Source organism: Rutilus rutilus (assembly GCF_951802725.1).
Source record: "Rutilus rutilus genome assembly, chromosome: 5".
NCBI classification, from domain to species: Eukaryota; Metazoa; Chordata; class Actinopteri; order Cypriniformes; family Leuciscidae; genus Rutilus; species Rutilus rutilus.
The window spans coordinates 38720602-38741810 of NC_140213.1; the positions used below are offsets into that span (position 1 = coordinate 38720602).

The 21209-nt window shown below is 37.1% G+C and overlaps 1 protein-coding gene across 2 annotated transcripts in view; it reads left to right on the forward strand.

Moving 5' to 3' along the window:
* Nucleotides 1-2095: 2095 nt before the first annotated feature.
* The window catches only part of megf11 (multiple EGF-like-domains 11), a 113509-nt gene continuing 94395 nt past the window's right edge, over nt 2096-21209 (forward strand). For both annotated transcript variants that reach the window (XM_084409294.1, XM_084409295.1), the window contains exon 1: nt 2096-2330. The gene's annotated coding sequence lies outside the window, so the exon portion shown is untranslated. The remainder of the gene's footprint in view (nt 2331-21209) is intronic.

Sequence of the window (21209 nt, forward strand, 5' to 3'; positions counted from 1 at the left end):
AGCCGTTTCTTTCGGATGTACGTCACAACAGGGAAAAAAAATACTATGGCAGCTTATACCGACTTTAAGATTGATATGGAAGATATTGTGTGTAAAAAAAATCTATTGTAAAAGGATTAATTAATGTTTTAAAGTAAAATGGATGAAAACGAGGGATGCACCGACATGAAAATTTACCGATTTGGCTAATACCGATAACCGATAATTCTTTGTATTTGAAAATCGATAACCGATACATTGACAAATCTAAATTTATAGTGCAGATTTGTGCTGCACTTGTTGCACTGAACTGTATTTTTCTTTTTATATCCAATCATATTTCAAGCCATTCAAAAACATCATGGAGAACAGTGCACATCTGAAGTGTCTCAGCTGAAGGAAATAATACATTAATTATTGGCTTTAATATATCGGCTAAATTTTCTTATCTCATTAAAAATTATCATATGTCGGCAGTCGGCCAATAGCCTACCAATATGGTGGCCGATATATCTTGCATCCCTAATGAAAACAATAGGGTGTATTCATTTTTGTCATTGAGATGACTTGAGATGTCCCAAATAATCAACCTGAATATATGAAGAAATCATTTCTGTTTGTTCAACATCATTTTAAAGTCAATATGACACACTAATTTGCAACCCATATTTAATTCTGGAATCTAATGTGGTCTATCTGATATGCAGGATCTGTAACATGGCATAGTAGGGAATTGATTGGATGGTTAAAAGGTGGTTCCCAGAGTGAATCACAAAAGCACAATATAATAGGCATTAGACATAGGCTACTATGTCAGACACTATACTTTTCACAGAGGCCTACCATATTTTTTTGCCTATAGTATGGGAAGTATGCATATTATTATTTTACATCGTCCGGTTATTTGAAAATTTTCAGTGTGAACATACTAGGCCTACTTACAATATTTATACTATAGAAAATTGCAAAGAATTGTAGTTCACTGTATAGGGGAGCGCGGGGCACAACGTAACACGGGGTTAGTTGTAACACACTTGTTTTAAATACTTCCACACATGCTAGCATGACGAACCTTGGTGTATTTACTAGTTGCCATATCAACACTATATAGAGAAAAAAATGCGCCAAAATTTTTTAAAAAATGGAAGATATCCATAGACATTTATTAAACCATAGCAAAAGTAAATTTCTTACTTAAGTAAATTTTTCATCTCTATTTTTTGTTTATTTAAAATTAGACAAATCTGATACTATTTGAATCTCCAATATGTTATTTAACAGTTGAGATAGTTCTTTAATGCTTCGCTAACTAGACACTAGCTGGGTTTAAATCCCAGTTGTGCAGGTGGGGCATGTTGTCACACTGCATTACAATGTGCCCCTATTAGAAATATGCTATTATATCCTATACTTTTATTAATTCTATTGAGAAAACATGAGAAAAAGGTGAATAAAGACTGAGAGTCAATGTTCAGAAATTACTAATTATTTATTTGTCTTGAACTATGTCATATAGGCTAGCTGTGTTTTCCTGTGTTCGTAGTCAAAACTCAAAAATTAGTTTATATTTAATTATTAAAAAATGCCATTCTTTTATATGAAAAAGTTAATAATTGTATTTTATTTAGAAAATATTTTAGTTTGTCTTGTATAGATTTTTTTATTAGATCAGATAACATTTTAAGCTGTCATATGGTCCATGTTACAATGTGCCCCATACAATGTACCCCACCTATGGGGCATGTTGTCACATTTCACTTCCATTCTTTCGGGGTATATCAAGAAAAAAAGTATATACTGTATTAATAAAACAAAACCACATAATTGTACTAGACATGTGGGAAATTAATGTGGGAAAAAATAAACACTCTGAACCATAAAAAGATTTACACAAACTGAGAAAGTCAAAAAGCGTTACTTTGTGCCCCGCTCTCCCCTACAGTCTAGGCTATTTACCAAAATTGTGGTTTTGCTTTAAGTGTAACAGTAAAAGTTCACCGAGAACGGTTTTTCACCAAATAAACGTGTATGTGTTGTTTACAAGTGCTTGCAGTTTCAGCACCATGATCTCTGACGTCACGTGAGTTTAAAATGAGGCCGCGCGAGAGGCAGAAACATTCGGCAACAGTGTCGGTTACAGAGGATGAACCGCAGCGCAACGCTCTGACAACACTGGTCAAATAACGCGAACATTACGTCGAATGTAATAAAATACAGCCCAGGACTCTTCTTCATATAGTCTGCTATAAACTACTACGAGAAAGTGGAGAGTTTGATTACGAAGACGAAGACTATGGACGAACAGCAAGAAGCGAATTCACATCGGGGAAAGTAAAACGGACCAGGAGAAGGTAGGCTACATATTTTCTATTTCGCTTTTAAAGCCCCCTTTAGCCTGTAACTGTTAGTAGGCTACACAGTAATCTGCAATAAAACAATCATATTCGTATTTTTGATAAAGCCTACGCAATGTGTTGCTGAATCATATACAAGCGGTTTCAGAATTTAACAACGTTTATAAATGTATTGCTGAATATCAATTGAAATAGTTTCTCGGATGTCTTGAACATTTTAGCTTTAGACGAGTTTATAAAAATATCCTTTGAACATTATGATTCAAGCATAATTTGAGATGATTAAACTGGTCATTGAAGGTAAGCTATAGCACATATGGTTTTAGTAATGATCCGGCTACTCTCTAACACCCTATTTACGGCATTTGTTTTTATTCTGTAAGCTCGCTAATGAAATAAAATCAAATGTTTTATAGCAGAAAAGTAAGTTATTTTTTAATTGATCAGTATGCTTTATCACATATAATTTTAGCTCATTTTGGGGAACGAGATCGATTGTGTGAGCTGTCAGTTTTGCTCAACCTTACATTAGGCTACTGCAGTCTATATTTATTTATAAGCGTGATAGATTTTCTCCTATTGCCAAAGTTGACGTATCTTGTACAGTACAGTTCCTCAGCCAGTGTCTTCATTCAATTCGGCGTTTTCTGGGTTTTATTATTTTAGCTTGGGAATGGTTATACGTAAAACTAAATGCGTTGTCGTATGTCAATAAAATCAAATATGCTGAATTAATCTATCCATATTTTATACAGTGTTGTTAACGGAATCTTTAGCTAACTGCACTAAATACAATGCTATATAATATTACGCTGTCAAACTGTGATGTCTGTGAAAACCAGTCTTACCACAGTAATTTACAAGATTTGCAATAACGATTTCACTGTAAAACACGTACTGGTATTCATAAGACGAGTTTATGTATGCTAATGAAGACTGAATGGGCTAATACGTCAAGCATTTATAATATATGCGAGTTACTGTTGTTTTCAATCAAAGGCATAAAGCATTTGAGACGAGACGACGCGCCGGTCGCTCGGGATCGTCTTCTTTCCATTCATTACTTTTGGTGGAAAGTTTTTTTAGGCCACTAGATGGCTCTGTTGAGCAATTTGACAGCCTTATTGAGATGTTTAGAGCCCCTGTTCATAACCAAACAGATGCAGTCCTTTAATTATCGAAATATTGCACGTTTAGATTATATAGGCTAGTGGAGTCATTTTTTCCAGTAGCAATATTCCTTCATACAGACAAGAACAGCTCTATATAGGCCTGAACTATAATTGATTGGCTCTTCAGTGTTCAATGTTCACGTTTACGTCGCTGTGTGTTATTTTGTTGGACATCATTTGTATCTGATTGACTGTGTAATGTATCATTTTTGAAATGTGTGTACATAAAGATTTTCCATGTCTGACTGAGCTTTCCAGGTTTGTTTGGCAGTTGCTTTCTCCCTGGCTGTTAAAAACCAAGCTAAATGTCTCGTAACATCAGCACTATTGACTTTTCTCAATACAAACTAATGTCATATGATTGACCGATACCCTTTATGGCGTAAGATAAGCTGCATATTCCGATAATGACACAAAAGTCAGAGGTTAGATTTTTTGCGCTTGTGTTCAAAGGGACTGCATTAAGTTCAGAATGTGGAGAAACATTATGGATTTTGTTGCATGCACAGCAAATATGTTCATAGATTTGTCTGACTCAGATTTTCAAGATTTGTTCCTCAGTCTGGCAAATCTAAGGCTGTGTTTGCCTGCATGTTGGTCAGTCTCCTTGCCTAGACTGCATTACAGCCATCTGTCAAAAAGTCATAAATGTACTTTGCCAATACAGTAATGCAGCTTTTGTTTTCAGTCTTGAGCTTTTAGCCTAATTAAACAGCAGTGTTGTTGAGAAGATATTCATTAGTTGGCTGCTATTTATTCTGCCCAATTATTTCTTCAAGAGAAACTAAAAACGGCATTGTTGTGTTTAGTCCCCCCCCCCCCCCCCCCCCATTTTTGGCATTTTGTATTAAAAAAAATTGCACCTAAAATTAGAATGCAATGTCTCGAGTCAAGTTATTTTCTGCACTATTTGCTTAGTATGTTTAAAAGGTGAAAAGTTGCAAAACTGTTTGAGATTAAAATTTTGTTTCACCGAATAAGAATGGGCCAGTGAATCATTAATAATACAATATTACAGCAACAATATCCAAATAAATGATGCAATCGATTTGCGAGATTTGTGTGATTTAGTGCAAATATGAAAATAATGAGAATGCTTGATGATGTTGACTGCTTGCACCACTTATCTCTAGTTCAATTTGACCTTGATGTATTGTGTTTTGAGTCTGGGACGTTGTTGTCAAGCCTAACCTTCTGTGTGACTGAGCATCATGCATGTGGTAAAGCAAGACAGGAGGCTCAACAATGAGAGACTGAGCGCTGCTTTGTGTAGCACCACTGGCCTGTGAGCCCTGATTCGTCCTGACAGCACTTAATGACAGGGAAGCAGGGGCATTTTTTGTTTAATTTTCTGAGCTGTTTTGCAAAGTGAAGCTTGAGCCAAGGGCAAAGAAATCTTTTTTCTCTTTTCAATGTTATGCCATCTCCTGTAGAGTTTCCAGTTTCCAGTCTAGTAAACCTATTCAGCTGGAAATCCTGATGTTTTTCTTCAATCAATAGTCTTAATTAGTGCTGATTAATGAAGGGACTCTGGTTGCGCATTGCTAATAGTTGTTTGAATTCCCAAGGACGAAGCACTTCAACTTTCCGCTTTGCCTGGCATTTTAAGTTTTGAATCAAATTTAAATTTATGACATGCTTTTACATTTCTGAAAGAGTTAGGCCTGAAGATTTTCAAATAACCGATGAGATTCGTTTTAATTGGTTAGATGTTGGAGATGGTGAATTGAGGCAGAGGAGTAGTTTTCAAATTAAGATTTCATTAGTATTCTGTGGCTATACACGGACTCGTATCAATGCAGAAAATGAGCTGCATCCTTTTGGTTTTGTATTCAGATTTAAAAAGATTATTTATTTTTATGTAGCCAGGTTAAATTTGATTGCAACAACATAAATGTAACATTAGTATCACAAACTGTTGACTTATTTTTGTATTTTATGTCAGTTTCGGCCTTTGCATGGATCTTGTTAGAGGATTTAGATGTTAATATAAGCAAGGAAATTTATGGCAAAGCCATTTCGAGTGATGAGGGATGTTTTACGAAAATGATTTGTGTGTGTGAAGGTAATCTTTAGTGTTTAGCAAATTGCTATGGAAACTGGCCCTTATGAAAAAGAAGTTTATTCAAGTGTGCTATTAGTAGCCTATACTTCTTTTAAACTAAAAATAAGAAAGTATACTTTCAGTCTACTTTTTATGTACTTCTCAGAAATATACTTTATGTACTTCTCAGAAATATACTTCAAATTCCACTTAAGTATACTTGACTTATACTGACAGAAAAGTCTAAGTATATTTGGCCTTGTTGATCGAGATATAGCCTACTTAAAAGTATAATTAAGTATTCTAAGTATTCTTGGCTTGTACTTGTTTACTATTTTGATTGAGTAGCTTATAAATTTTTTTTTTTTTTGAACGTAATATTACACACGGTCTAGGCTATATATTGAATTAATACAGTGAAGACTAAGCAGTGTTTTATTTTTTTACATTTGATTATTCAGATTCTGTTGTTAAATAAACCTAATGTAGACATACCTGAAGCCCTAAACCCCCGGTTTACACTGACGTCAAAATGACACCTACTTGTTGCTACAGTAAAACACTGCTGTAGGGATGTTTTCTTTTGACAAAAAGAATGTGAAAGATGTATGTAGGTTATATAATTTTATATATATTTTAAATATAATTATGACCGCCGCTAAAGCGGTCATATAGGGATTGTCAAAGTTTTTTTTTCTTTTTTTTTTTTCGTCATCTACTGAATTTTTCATCAACGATACCAGGGACACCGAAAGACCGGGGAACATGAAATTTGGTGGGCATGTAGCCCCACTAGACTTTTACGGAAAAATTTCGTTTGGTCCCCGGGGGGACCCCAAACCCAAAAAATGCAGTTTCTCCTAAATAACTACCTGAACCGTGGCACCGAGGATGAAGAAATTTGTATGGTATGTTGCTCTTAAGGGCCCACATCAACCTAGCCCATAATCACTCATTTGTGATTTGCGCCCCTCCCATAAAAAATGAAAATGCAATATTATTCTGCTTTAATCGCCCCTATCTTCAGTTGAGATGTTCAGAACTGCACCATATTTCATGTGTATTAACTTGACATCCTCTGGGGGTATGCTAAGTTTCGTAGAATTTCATCCATGGGGGGGGTATAAAATAAATTCATTTATGTGCACATTTAGTGACTGTACACTCATCGGCCTGTAGTTAGTGGTGTTGAGCGAAGGGTTGCTGGTTTAGGATGATACTGTCACTAAGGTTGACAACTGTCCTGAATTAGGCGGGACGTCCCGTATTTTGGGCCTAATTTATTTGTCCCGTGCGTGACCTCCCGTGTCCCGTTTTTTGACAAGCTGATAAACCACTGACTGATACAACAGCAACAGCAGCAGTGCTGACCACGACACTTGAGAATGATCACCGACACCTGTCATCATCCAATCACAGCTTTTTTTAATCACTGTTTTGAGACAAATCATTGTTTGATTTGCGAACATCCTCTGCCGTCTGGTCGCTTCCGCTTCAAGCCGGACTCGTCTCGCGCTAACGGTAATTTCCTTTCACTGTCCACGTTTTGATTTCGGCTAATCAATTTTGGCGAATGCAAACAACGTGATTATTGTTCATGAGTCTAACATCCAGCCACGCAAGAAAACATGTAATCAACCTGAGGGAATAATATGCTCAAAAAACATTTATGATTATTATTAATGTTTTAAAGCTTTTAGAAAGTACATAGAAAGCTTTTGTAACATTATCTTAACTGTCACTTTTGATTAATGTAATGCATCCTTGCTGAATAAAAGTAGGCAATTACTTTCTTTATTTTTTTTCCCAAAAAATAATCTTACTAACCCCAAACTTTTGAACTGTAAGCCTAGTGTATAATGTTAAAAAAGCTTTCTATTTTAGATAAATGCTGTTATTTTGAACTATGGTTTGTTTGTAATGTGACTTTTTTCATGTGTGACATTAAAATTATTTTTAGAATTAAATACATAAATAGGTTAAGCAATACAAATGTGTTTATGTCTGATAACCTTTTAAACACAAACTTAACTGCAGACACTGAAATGACGTACACTGTGTGATACAGTACAAATATTTTGAATGTCCCTCATTTTCCTATAAATAACCACGATTGTCCCGCATTTTCCTTTTCTGAAGTTGGCAACCCTAACTGTCACACACACACATGCAGGAATACAAACAAACGCAAGCATGCACACACACTGACATCCACACACACAGACACACACCCATACATACAAATCCACATGCACAGACACACACACACAAACACACACGGGCACACACATGTACGCACACATACATACACGCACAGACACACACACACACACACACACAGACACACACATACACACAGACAGGCATGCACATACTACTACTTTTTTTAGGTATATACATAAACACGCAATACAGCCAAATTGCTCCACGTCATTTATTTTTGTGGAAAGCCACTGCAGGCCTGAACGGCGGTCATATATTGTACCACCATGCAGTAAATTTAGTTCAAGTTTATTTTACACACTTTAAGCATATCAAATATTGCATTTTTATTCAATATCATGCAGGGCTGCACGATATGCCAACATTTAATAGACAGTGCGATATTGCTTAGTGTGCACAGTGCACAGCCATTAAAAATAAATTAAAATGTAAGAACATGCAAACCATAAATCTTTGTAAACCATAAAAAGATGGATGAAACAGCAGTCAATTAGAATGAGAATGGATAATTTTCTAAATTGGAATGGGCATATCAAATTTGACCCTTCGTTACTTCACTGGAGTTCGCCTAATTTTGCATGTATTCTATATTTCATATTCAAATTCTGAATTGATGTAAACAACAATTTATAGGTCAAACCTTAGCCCACACTGTACACATTAACACTATAATGTATTTTATATAGTAACACTGAATGCTGTGCAATGGCACTGAAGACAGTGCTCAGTAGAGGAAACCTTCAATAGCATAGTAAGGCCTGACCTTTATTCTGCAAATCAAGCTGTTTTCTTAATGAGCTGCCTGATAGATGTTATTTTAGCCAAAACGTATTGAACATTATACTTTGAACAAATACCCTGAGGTCAGAGTGGGAGCATTAAGAAATGTTAATGAAAAATATAAAGCCATTAGCTGAACCTTCTTGGGTCAGCTTCTGCTCTGTAATTGAAAATCTTGATGTATGTTTCTCGTTTCCTCTGATCGCATATACAGAGATTTTCAGATCAAGGACAGCCACAGTTTTCTTGACAGTATGTATCGTCCCTCTCCTTTCCACGTCCTTGTCTCCTGTCTGTACTCAATCTGTATATATTTTCACTGTGGACTACAGTGTTGCATGTCATCGCCTGTCTCAGTATGTCAAATCATGTTCTTTCATTATGATCTTTGTGTCAGTACTTGTTCTCAACCTCACAGATGTTTTTCTGTCCGTTAAACCAGAGGTTACTGTTTACTTTTCCGCTGGGAGGAAAATTTGAAAGAGGCATGTCTCTAGGGAACAAAACGGCTCATAGTTGCTGTGTTTGGACCGACTACTCATTAATAATCAAACAATACTTTTGTGCTGCATTTGTCCAACAGAGCACATCAAAGAGGAAGATTGTTTAGACAGTTGTTCGAGCACTTGCAAAGACATTAGTGTCAAATTAAGAAAGCCATTAAAGTCAGCCGTGTATGGAAGCTTGTTTCCGCCACTGAATAAAAAATAAAAAAGGTAGTTGCGACTTTTTATCTCACAATTCAGATTGTTTTCGGGCATTGCGGAATTTTTTTTCTCAGAATTGCATGATATAGGCCTAAACTTACAATTGCAAGTTATAAAGTCAGAATTGCGAGATATAAACTCACAATAGCGAGTTATAAAGTCAGAATTGTGAGATATTGTAAGTCAGTCTTTTTTCCCTCAGAATGCGAACACGCAATTGTGACCCTTTTAAACAAAAAATAAGCATACTTTCAGTCTACATTTTATATACTTCTCAAAAATATACTTTATGTACTTTTTAGAAATTTACTTAAAATTACACTACCTACTTGACTTATACTGAGAGAAAAGTCCAAGTATATTTGGCCTGTATTTGTACTCAATCTTTTGACCGAGAAATACTGTAAAGTATAATTAAGTTTTCAAAGTATACTTGGCTTGTAGTTGTGTTAACTCTTTTGATCGAGTAGCCTATTAAATATTTTTCCATAGTTTTTCATACAGTCTTATGAAACTTACATTGTTTGAAAATATTGATTGGAATATTGATATAAAACAGATATGTTTCTAATTCTGCGTATCTGAATTTTTGTGTAGGCTAGTCCACTGAAAGTGTACATAGGAATTTACTTTAATTCTACTTTACTCTTTCCCCACCATTGACTGAATTTTCCAGCTATCCATGTTTTCACTGTTATACGGTAGGGGGCGCTATGATACATCTTCTAGTACAGAATCTCCGGATCAAAACACAGGAGAAGAAGAAGCTGAAACAAGCGATAGAATATTGCTCACTTAAATGTAAAATAACGTGATCATCAAACAGTGTGTAAATCAAAACTGCTTAAAGTTACCAAATGAAATGAAGCGTAACCCATGAAGAGAAAATGACTGTGAAGCTTTGGGGGTGTTGGACTCAAGTTTACTACTGTTACACTTATAGTACACTTAAACATATACTTTTATATACTAAAAGTGGGCCAATTTAGTCCCTAGCAGTATTGAAATAGTACACTTACAAGTTTACTACAAGTACACATTGATATTAGTATACTTACTACATAAAGTATACTTAAAAATATACTTGAACATTACTTAAGTATATTTCTCTTTCGTTAGGGGAGTTATAAAGTCAGAATTGTACGATATCAACTTTTTTTCCTCAGAACTGTACTTACTGTATAACTCGCAAAATGTGAGTATATATCTCACAATTGTGAGAAAAAAAGTCCGAATTGCGAGATATAAACTATATACAACATTAAAGATAATTGCAACTTTTTATCTCAGAATTCAGACTTTTATTCAAGCAATTGCGAGTTTATATGCCGCAATTATATCCTCAATTGTGTGAAAAAAGTCGCAATTATCTTTTAAATTGTTTTATTCCATGGCAGAAACAAGCTTCCATAGCCATGCTATATGTTAAATAGATTGGGGGATAGAGTGGCAAAGTAGCTCCTAAATTAAATACTTTATGAAATAAATGTAACCAGGCAAGATATGGAAGAGATTAGAAAATAAGACAATAAGAAATGTTTCTTAAGCACCAAATCAGCATATTAGAATAATCTCTGAGGGATCATGCGAACTGACGACTGGAGTAATGATGCTGAAAATTTTATTACTTTATTACAATATTACTTTTTTAATGTGTTTTTGATCATATAACTGCAGCCTTGGTGAGATTTAAAAAAATAATAGTCTTATCGACCACAATCTTTTGAACGGTAAGTTACGTATTTGTTTTCAGCAAGCAGCCTGAAGGGTCCAAGTACTTCCATGTCCAGCCAATTAGAGGAAATGATAATACTTAATTTGATGAACGTTTAAGGTTTTCAACTGCTAGTTTGTTCAGAGTGAAACAGTCTTTCATATCTTACTGCAGTTTTTTTTTTTCTGTACAGATGATGAATGATAAGTCACACAATCGTGAGTTCAGAGGGAACAAGAATAGAATCAAATAAAGATCGGCTGTGAGCATCTTTAAGCAAAGCTAATTAACAAGCACTGATGTGAGCTTATAGTGAGGCTCAATAGAGCTCGTCTCTCTGATGCCAACTCCACACCTCTTAGCTGCGGTTCTGCCGGGTCCTGAATAATGCACTCATCAGGTCTTTTCCCGGTGGTTGTAATGACAAGCAGCTCTCCCTCGAGAATCCACTGACTTTTTACAAATACTGCTGATGGTCCTGCTTACATCTGCCACTTATCTCAATCAGAGGGGTATTACCATAAAGACCAGCTCTCAGAGCCGCACAGCCTCCCTGACCTGCTCTCGGAAGACGTAAGATGTCTTCACACCCCAGGACGCTTCTTATGAGGGATCATCGCAAGCGCCTGGAAACTAAAGCGGCTCTGTTTTGTAATTGAAGTGGGTAAGGGTCATTGTTTTTAATGCAGCTTATAAATCTTTCCTTATATTGAAAGGTTACATTAATGCAAAATTGAGTAGCTCACAGAAACCAGGCCATCTGCTTGTTGGCTCCACTGGATCTTTGGAGTTATAGCATCATTTTGGATTTGGATTGAGTTGGTTATTCATTAACATTACAGGCTTTCAGTTACGGCACCCATTATGAGCACTATAGCCCAAGGACTTCATCCAGCCTTTACTGTAAACCAAGAGTGCCCCTGAATTGTATATTATGAGAGTCATAATTTACCATTGCAATCCCAGTGAGTGTGTCCCCCATTAACTTTATGCTTTTTTGCTTCAAGCTATTCCTGTCCCAGCACTCACAATGGAGAGACCTAAACAAGCTCAGTGTAGCATGGATCCGTCTTGTATAGTGAGACATCTTAATGGATTTACCGAGGGTGATGCTAGGTCTGTTCCTCTCTGTACTTCGTGTTCCGTGCGTTCTAGTCGGTTTGCTGTTTCCCTTTTAGTCCTCTATTGACGGTAGCTCCCTCTCAGTTACTTTTGAGAGGTTTGTGTACAGCCGTTCTTGAACCATACTAATGGGTAAGCCTTGTGAATATATGTCTGAACTTATCATACTTTTTTTTTTTTTTTACCCAGCATGCTCTCTTCTCAAGTATGGACTGCATGATTGGTAAATTACTATTCTCAGCACAGGCTCCGGGAGTCGTTAGAGTTGAACCTGCAGACGTCTCCATCTCTCAGGAGAGAGGACATTAGCCATTCTGCGTGAGCTGCTTCACTCCACACCCTGCAGGAAACCTCTTTCTTTATTCTGTTAATATTTTCTCTGTGAAGTGGTAAAATGCTGCACATTGGCTGTTCATTTGACTGGAGTTCTCAAGCAGTGAGAGTTGCGTTGAGTTTAATTTCCTCGTCTAAACCCCGCTGGGGCCCTGGGGCGGGATCACCTGGGTGGAAATTGCTTTTGGTGTTTCCTTCTGTCCTGTCCTAGACAAGACAACTGTGCTCAGGGACATCTCAATTGAACTTGTAACAGAGAACAGCACAGTGTGTTTGATGACATCCAAAGGTCTGAGCAAAAAGGAAAACTGTTCTCCATTATCTCCAGAACTGATGGTGCAACTCTCTTTTTTGAACTTTTAATGAAACAAGAGCTTGTTACAAAGAACTGGTACTAGCTTTTAATAATTCACATACATTATAATGAGTGCACAGTTCCATATACACAACTAATGTGCATGTGCGGCCAATTATATAATCTTTAATGAAAATCTAACCTTTTCATTCCTTTCACATGGAAAAAGTCTCAATGAAAAAAAAGCACGGGACATTTATGCCTTTATATTTTGATATGCTAGAGGCAGTTGATTCTGAGAAGTGACCTACCGTGACCTTTAATGGTATGTAGTGCCATGGGCATTTTCTCAGCTTTGTTTTTCTTTTCTGAATTGCAATTTATGTATGTATGTGCGTGTGTTGTTGACATATCAGTCCACCTACCAACATATGACAGGGGCATACAAGACCACCTTAAGGCATAGTCCAACCAAAAACCCCATTGTTTTTATGCTCTACAGAAGAAAGACAATTATACAGGGTAGGAACAACATGAGAGTGAGTAAAAGATAAAATAATTAGATTTTTTGAGTGAAAACATCTGTTGAACCACAGAAACATTAGTGGAATCAAGGTCTTTAAGTGCGAGCTTTAAAGAAATGTCATTCTCTTGAAGTTCTGAGAAACATTTAGTTATTTAGCTCAGAGCCGCATTATTATGCATGACTCCACAGAGTCCAGATGCTTTTTTTATTGCAGTTTGTATTGTACTCAAATCCGTGTCTCCCGAGTCAGCGGTCATCAGAAGCACGGTGGGATATTAGATTAGCTTCAATCATGCTGAACAGTCCTGTTTGAATGTCATTTATTCTTTGCTCTGTCTTTAACTCCAAACCCAGAAGTACTGTTGGATGCCTTTGCCTCCCCCCGCACCAGTGGGTGTTATGGGCCGTGATGGATCTGTAGTGTTATTGGTGCGATGCACCATGTGCCACTATGTAAAGCTCCTTTGCTTATTCAGCAGCAGGGTCTTTAGCCTGCAATCAATGACAGCTAGAGGCAGGGCCGAGAACATAGAGCTGTTAAAACCACACCTGGGACTTGAAAATGCAGAAGAGCTGCCCTATCAACAACACCTGCCAGTCATATAAATAATTCAGTGATCTCTGACCAGGCCACTTTTACTCCTATCAGTCTTGCTTATGTGAATGGAGGTGGTGATGAGAGCTACTACTTCTGGGAACCGTGGATTGTCTTTTTGGAGTTAACGAAGGAGAACAGATAGAGTGGCACAGTTACCGGTAAGATATCAAAAGAGAGACTGTGCAAAATGAGAAACTTGTGTTAAAAACCATTTTCGGGGCTCAGCTTTAAATGTACTGAGAGCAGCTGTGCTTTTAAGGGCCACTTCATGGGGTCCATGTTCACATTTAAGGTAGGATCTAATCATTTGCTATTGTAGCTGCTATTTTGCTTCTACTGCAAATTACACCTAGACTACACAAATTTACCTTTTTAGATTTAATAATTGCACTTTACCTTGAAACATTCTTAGAGAGTTTTGGTGTTAAACCTTTAAAAAAAATTGATTTAATTCACATAAAGCTCAGAGTGGTTTACCTTGGGCAGGGTACAATTCATTTTGAACAATATTTGAAATTAATTTTAGAGAGGAATGTCAGAAAGTTCTGTCACGTTCATGTAATTAGTGATGTTGGAATTCACACAGTTGGGCTTTAATTGGCAGTGATTGTGAGGAGCAGGGGCTGCATGGGTTGTTTAATTGGAGCCTGAGTGATGGCGGTAATGGCTCATTTGTTTGCCTGTGTGTGGTGAGGGACCCCTCGTAATGACCTGTGTGGAGGAAGCTGCGGCGTTGGAAGAGGTGCGAGATTAATTGCACTACCTCACTTTGCGCAAGACTGTTATAATGTTCCTCAGACGATTCTTCTAAGATGTTCTACTATTTTTTCCTAATGAATTCTCACATTTTACATATCACTCTCAGCCCAGTTCTGAAATGCTTGTGTAAATGCATACTGAATTTGTGTGTGTGTGTGTGTGTGTGTGTGTGTGTGTGTGTGTGTGTGTGTGTATCGTGCACTCTCCTCCATCTAGATGTTTTAATTGGACACTTTAATATTGGCAGAGGTGTCTTCATGTTTAGTGCAAAATAAAAAGTCTCTCACCTGAGAAAAATGAACTTTCCTGTCCTGTCAGATGTCAAGGGGGTGGTCATACTACACTTTTCATTCCATTGACTTGCATTCAGATTCATGCAAATGCGGGAGACTAGAAATGCAAGCTCATGTGAAAAAGTTTGGGATTTTGCTGCAGGCCTTGTCCCAAATGGCACCCTAAACACCCGTGGTCTACCTACGAGTCTGCACTTTTGTGACGTAAGTTTCGAGCTTACGGGCTCGGCAAAAGTGCACATCAAGGGCGCATATTGACCACATAGGGGGCACTCGCGAGCACACTTCTGAAACATAAAATGACAAATGGGACACCATACAGCCTCATGGACGTAAAGCAGACATGAGGAAAAATGAAGCGAGCGCACCAGAGTTATTTTTGGGACCATATTACTTTAAAAGTGTGCTTGTCCATTTGCAGCCTTGTTGTTTTATGCAAATGTAAGTGGTGTTTATTTTGTGTAGGCCTATATCCGATTGATCTCATATAGGAAGCATTTGGTTAAGATTTAACTCTCTATAAACCTCACTAAGCTTTATATAGGTGGTCAGCTTCAGTGCGTGCAGCTCAAACAGCAATGCACGACTAATAAAATAGGGACTGTACAATATTGTAATAAAACGTTGTGAATTATTTGAGTTTAGTTGCCTTGTTTCTGCGCGTTGCTCCAGGAAAAGCACGTCCACAACATGAGTCACACATTCTGACTAGTTCAAGTTCACTTGTAGTTCACTCATAACTTAGTTCAAGTTCACTTGTACATTCGCATAATTTTTTGCAGATATTATTTGTAATATTATGTTTATTTTGTATATATATATATATATAAAAATCTAATTTAGGATGTGTTTTTGTTGAGTTAAATAAACCACTAGCAAAGAGCTTCAGTTTATCGGTGTTCTTTCAGCGCTTCAGCTTCAGCGCGCACAGCTCAAACAGCAATGCATGACTAATAATAACTATGATTGGGACTGTCATATTACATAAAATTATAATGAGAACACTATTGTAAAAAAATGTTTAGTTTCCGTGGAGCGCGTCCACAACAGGAGTTAAACATTGTGACTAGCAGGCATCTGAGGCGGCGTTGGTGACACTTGCATTAGTCGTTATATTTGATTATTAAATAAGTCATTTAATTAAATGATCAATCACATTGACTCATTTTACAATTTTACTAGCCCTTTAATTAGACTAAAAACCCTTCGCATTCATTTGGTGAGGAACAGCGTTTTGAGCAGCATTTGCAGACCCTGTCATGCGACGCATATTGCAGTATTAAGGCTATAACTAACGATTAATCGATCAATTGATCATTAATTTTAAAGGCCGATCGATACTGGGAATTTGTGTAAATTGGCATCCCTGGTATCCATCATGGATTTCTAAATGTCTGTTACTTGTAACATGTTAACTTCCAACACTGCTGAAGGACATTGAGGAGGACATTGCAATGAATTAAGCATGTATATTTAATAGTGTGGGTACAGTAGATGGAGAGAATATGTCACCTCTTGAAGCCAGGGGCACATCAACCTTATTCTTAGTCTTTTAAGTACCCCAATCATACTGCCGTATTTCAAACACTTATGTCACAATCAGGTTTTTACTTCCCTGTCGATGGTGCAGCGGCAACAGTGCCGGTTAATAAACCATTAAATCACAGCTTTGACCTTGAATAAGTCAAAATTTAGGGGGGAAGCAATGTAGCAAGCTATTTTTGCACAGTGGATTGTTTTGTAGAATTCACAATGAGTCCAGGAATCGTAGCACTTAAGTAAAATTTTAAAGATCGGCCTCCACGCTGAGGGACACCATAGATCAGTGCCCTCGTTTGTTATTTCTGCTGGATGTTTAAATTTAGACTGAATGCATTTATCTGTCTTGCAAGGACTAAGCGAAGATGGACAGCTTTACTTAAATCAAGTTTGAAGCAAATGTGCTGAGGCTGATCTGGGTGTGTATTTTGTGTTCAGAGCTCATTAATAATGATTTGCTGAATGTAGGATAGAGTCACCCGTAGCATGGTTTTGGATAGCTGTATAATGCCTTTTCCCTCTCTTGTCGGCTTCACACACCACTTATCAGAAGACATTTGGGACAGGCTTCCGATTCCATGCCGAGCCTTGCGCGTCCTCGGACGCTGACACCAAATAAATGAAGACGCAGAATGGACTTGGATGTTCAGTGTTGGAAGGGCGACGGCTGAGGTGTGAAACCACTGAGCTGTAAAATTGCCCTGGCAGACATGCTGTTGTTTCAGCATTTCATGGCGAGCCGCTCAGCCTGCTCCCCTTCCTCTCTGTATCTTTCCTTTTCACCTTTTTTCTCTACACCCATCTCTATACCTTGCCCTACATACGCATGTGCTGACTTAAGCCCTGGCCCGAGAGTCCGCTGGAACTATAAAGCAATAACCGATCGCCTTGTTTTGGATGCACTGCTGCAAGGCTCTTCAACCAGACCCTAAGAGCTTTAATATTCCACTTTCATTTCTGTCTCAAGGCTGAACCTGCAAACGCATAGGTGTTTCCTACACAAACATAGCGCTGCCTCCTTCGCCGAAACAACGTTGATTTGTTCTAATTTGCCTGATGACATGCACCAGATGCATATGATCCTATTATTATGTGAGAAGTCACAGGGAAAGTAATTGACCGGGTTGTGGCGAGCTTGTTTGTCACTTGCTGGGGGTTTGTGGGGAGACAAGAGGCCCCTGCTGTTGCCCTTTGACTGGGGCAGCGGGATGTCGTGTCAAGGTTTAAGTGGGTGTGTGAAGCTTATTATTGATGACTGGTCAATTACTTGTTTTATTCATTTTCACAGAATTACCAAAAAGGAAACACAAACAAATTTGTTTGATTGCAGAGAGACTGTAATACGACCTTATCGACTTCTTGCTGATTTTATTGTGTTTGTTTTAGGGTTTTTTTCCTCTTCATATTTCTTTCAGACTTATTTGACATTTTGAATCAGTGGAGCAGCACTGAGTTCAGGAAGAAGGGCCTCAGTCACTTGCTCAAAATAAGTCCAATTAAGAAAGACTGTAACACTTGGTGTGTTTGACACAAGAAAGGGCGTGCCATACAGAAATAGCAAATGAACACAAGGTACATTAACTGGCAGAGAGAGCTGTTAAAAATAAATCCCTCATTAGTGTTGATCTTGTCTGCTTTTTTTTTTGCTTTCAACTTCAGGCTATCTTGTTTTCAACTTCAATGATAATTGTAATCATTGCTTTCTTTGTATTTATGCTTAAGTAAAGTTTTTGTTACAGTATATACTTTGTAGCCTTTCATTATAATGCTGTCCAATTATAATGAGGACATAAACAAACAAAAAATGAATAAAAAATGGTACAGTTATGTTTTGCACAGAACATTTAAGGCACTGCTTACGACTAGTATAAATGATACATAAGCGATGCACCATTATTCTGTTCGGTACTGGTAAGCCGTTAATTATATAGGCGAACGTTATCAGCGATATTAAAAAAAAATTTTTAACCTATTTTTTAAATGCTACTAGTGAATTTAAGAATTATAACGTTATAATGTACTTAAAAAAATCATATCCATTTTGAGATCTTCTGAAGATTACATTTAACATAATTATTAATGGGTTAGTTAACCCCATAATTAAAACTCTTTCAGTTTCATCATTCATACATTATCGTTCCAAAACTTTGTGGCTTTCTTTTTTTCTTCTGTGGAACATAAAAGAAGATATTTTTAGGAATGTCTCAGTAGGTTTGCCTCCAAGCCACACCTGGCTCTTTGACAAAAATCATGTGACTCGCCAGGTCTCTCACCCTTTACAACATATGATCGATGGAATATTAGACACATTACTAGAGATCAGTTTACTGCAGAAAAATCAGACAATTATAATGTAATTATGTAATGGCGAAAAGAAAGATTTTTAGAACAGCAGCGAAAATTTGTGTCTAAAAAAGTGACTAGACTGAAACATATCCTTTCAGTGGGTGGGACTGTTGGAAGTTATTAATAAAGAAACATGGATGAATGAGAAAGTAAGGAGCAGGATGTGCTTGAGAATAAACAAAAAATAAATATTAAAAGCGCAATGAGCCACAAAAGAGAACTGAATCCGCTACTGACAGCATGCTTTCTGTGCGCACGCTCCGAGCGGAACACGGACAGCCTAAACAGTCAAATGCACACAGAAATATGTCAAAATATCCGCCTTGGTGAGTATTCACGTAAACACAGTCGACGTAAGCACTGTGTAGTGTGTAGCACTGTATTTTAGATCATAGCAATGCACAATTAAACATCCAATATCGGCTTACACAACCAATGCAAATGGGGTCCAAAATGTTTTTTGAAGTTTACTTCTTTCTACTTCATCAACATGCACTAAAATGCTGACATAATTTATGTTTAAGAAATCAGAAACCCTCCAATAACAATTGGCCACCAATGATGCTGTTTAGACTCACAATGGTCTCGGCTGACTGTTTGTGATTGGATAACCCAATATTTTAAAATGAGAGAAAAACATGGCCTAAATTATATTTAGCTTCTCCTTTAAGCAACATCCACTGTGCTGAAACCATGTGTCCTGAGTTAAATGGCTGGAGGCCTTTGATAGCCTATGTAGGAGTAGAGCACACAGCATGACAGGAGAGATAAAGTTTGCATTGTTTTCTGCATAAACAGGTAAAATAAGAGCAGCATGAAAGACCTGTTCCCTCAAACTCGGTTCTGTCTTGGGGTGCAGACTGCGGATAGGGAAAGGTTATAGTGATGAAAGATGGCGTTGAGATTAGCAGGCTGAAATTGGGCTCAGTGGTGGTGCGAGAAACCACATTGTTTGATTTATGAGGGTCATGATGATCAGTGGTTGCCACATGAATAATCCATGTGCCCAGAATTAAGTGACCTAGAGCATTTGCTAAGCTTCCCCACTGTGTTTTTCCAGTTCCACGCTCTCTTATCCACACTTACTACATTCAGGATGGAGTGCTGCTGATCAAGAGATTGGCTTATCTGTTGACTTGGGTTTTTTTTTTCCTTTGCAAAATATTGTTTGGGTTTTTTGCTTAAAGGCCATTTGGCAGTCTTTGTAACAAGCATTTCTCAAGATTGATAGTGATTGAAAATTTTAGGACAAAAAATCAATCGGGACAGATTAGTACCTGATTAGAACTGATGTGTGTAGATAGTCATTGCTTAGAGGTAAGGGACGCTTGAGCACTCATGTTCAAACACACAAACCATACATGATTCAGATAGAGAAAGAAAACACTTGGCCACTGCAATTTAACAGATCATGGCTCTCTTAATGATGCATGCTTCTAAAAGAGACAAGACAAGGATATCTTCAACAGTTAGATACTTCAGGGTCAATCACGTTGTCTGTGTAAGAAATCTGTGACCTTTTGGTTGAGAACATCTTAAGTGATAATCAAAGTACCTTATAACTAAGTGTGCTTGAGTTAACATAGGTTTCAACCATCTGCCCATCTTATTGCTCTTCAGATGTTAACAACCATGCAGGGCTTAGTCAGGATAAAAAGCTTAAAATAACCACCTGATATTTGATATAAAAATTATATTTTCCTTTAAATAAATGATGACTACTTTCACAACCGGATTAAAAAGGTAACTTCTCAAATAGTAATGATTTAGTTTCAGCAAAGTAGAATTTCAGAAAGCTGCTTCAGAATCCCAAATTTTGTTAAGTAAAGTAAGAAAAATGAGGAGAAAGCTTTCTTGGCATAATTTAAGGCAAATCAGCCAATTATGCACTGGGGTGCCATGCTGAGTTGCCAAAATTATTTAATCATCTGATGCTGTTGCTTTCTCTTGACAGGAACACTGACAGGTCTCATACGCGTAATGTTGACACAAAAAGCCACCCTTCACATGCACAGAAAATTTGTGCAGAATATGTATGATGCAAATGTATGTAAACAGATATTTTTAATGGGTCACAAGTGGAATAGTACATTCAGGATCTGCAATCAAATTGACTCTAATTGGGGTTTACAAAATGTAAACAAAATATAGGTCATTATTATTTTACTACAGTTTCTCTAAAGCCAGAACTGCACCAGAGATATAAATGGGAAGAGATGAACCACAGGTAAACAAGTTTTGTTTCTTTAACTTGAGCTAAAGAAGCTAAATATATTAAATTATTGTCAGATTTTAATTTGAAGGGAAAAAAATGCAATCTTGACCAACAGTTTTGAAGATTCTGGTCTTTCTCCTTTGAAAACAGTAGCCATATTTGTACACTACCATTCAATATTTGGTGATCAGTAGTATGTTTTATATTTTG